The sequence below is a fragment of the Quercus suber genome, unplaced genomic scaffold (genome assembly GCF_002906115.3).
Source record: "Quercus suber isolate HL8 unplaced genomic scaffold, Cork oak 2.0 scaffold_1318, whole genome shotgun sequence".
Lineage (NCBI taxonomy): Eukaryota > Viridiplantae > Streptophyta > Magnoliopsida > Fagales > Fagaceae > Quercus > Quercus suber.
Window position 1 is genome coordinate 28,886 of NW_027070707.1, and position 1,409 is coordinate 30,294.

The 1,409-nt window shown below is 36.1% G+C and overlaps 1 long non-coding RNA gene across 1 annotated transcript; it reads left to right on the forward strand.

Annotated features, from left to right (window-relative positions):
- The first annotated feature begins 280 nt into the window (after positions 1-280).
- On the forward strand, positions 281-953 carry LOC136065914 (uncharacterized). The gene is made up of 2 exons (XR_010627500.1): positions 281-483; positions 603-953. It is a non-coding gene; the product is annotated as an uncharacterized LOC136065914 (long non-coding RNA).
- Positions 954-1,409: the final 456 nt, after the last annotated feature.

A 1,409-nucleotide genomic window follows, 5' to 3' on the forward strand; every position in this document is an offset into this window, starting at 1 on the left:
AGCCGACTTCTTGGGTTGTGGGCGGAGAAGAGTGGATGTGGGGACTCGGAGAGAAAAAAAGAAGTAATGGCTTGGGTTGTGGGGGTTGCTTCTTGGGTTGTAGGCAGAGAAGAGCAGAGCCGGAGACGAGCGAAGAAGAATGGAGAGAAAAAAAAAGAAACAGAGTGAATGAAAGGATGAGAGAAAAGAAGAAGAAGAAAGCCACGGAGAGAAGGACAAAGAAAAAGAAATGTGGGAGAGAAAGAAAGAATTAATATAAAAGGGGGTGGGTATAATAGTTTATTCAAAATATTCAATGCCTAATGAACAGTAGCCCATCAGGTTTGATGGGCTACTGTTCATAAGCCAAAAAAAAAAAGAAATATGCCTAATCTGTTGGAGCTCATTTTTTTGTTCAAATTCTCTATTATGGCTAGGATTTGAGGGATGCCTAAGTTGTTGGAGATGCTCTTAGTCATGGAGCATGTATGGAGAAGGCAAACTGTATGTTTCTATCCTTTAACTATGCTCAATTTTTTTGGATTTGTTATGTTTCTTTGTTTTGTTGTGGCATACAAATCAACATGTGAACTCAACCATTTTTTTAAATATCTTTATTACAGCTGACTGATGGATGTGTTCGTCAGAAATTAATTGCTCCACATCAAAAAGTTGAAGGCACGTCTCAAAATAATGCAGCAAGAAATCATTCAAATGATTGTGTAGCTTCTATGCAGAAAAATATCAAATGCAGTGAGAAAGGGAGTCATCCTCAGTAAGTACCTTTTCATGTTGTACATTTCTTAAAAAATAAAAATAAATAAAGCTTGTAATATATATGCTGTGCCTTGTGAGGGAATTATTGTTTTCAGTTGATGAATATACACATTATGCTAGCATCTATCACTTTTTCAGATGTCAGTCTCCTTTCAGTATTTTACAACCAAAGAAAGTATTAAGAATTTCCATTCCAACTTGCTAACTATCAAATGTTTCCCATTTCCTTTTATTTGAAGACTCACGGATTGTACAGTTGACATGAAAATAAAGAAGTTGTTAGAATAGAGTATCCTGGATCCATGGAATAGAGTAAGGCCACTTCTAGAGAGAAAAGTTTCTTTTTTCCATTCTAGCTTGGCTTCATGAAGTTTCACATAGAGAATGCATGTTTTGCCACCTCTTGTCTGGAGCTCTTGTACGACACCTTACTAGGAAGCTGAGAGTGCATACATGCAAAATATGCAGGGTCATTTACAGATAGAATGTGGTAGTATGCCAAATTTGAGCAATAGCAATATGGACAAGCATGGAGGGTGTGCTCAGTCGGATAAGGAAGAGAGTGAAAATGGAGGTCCATCATATTATCTTGTTTTGCTATCTCCCTTTTTCACATTAATAATAATAATAATAATAATAATAATAATAATAAT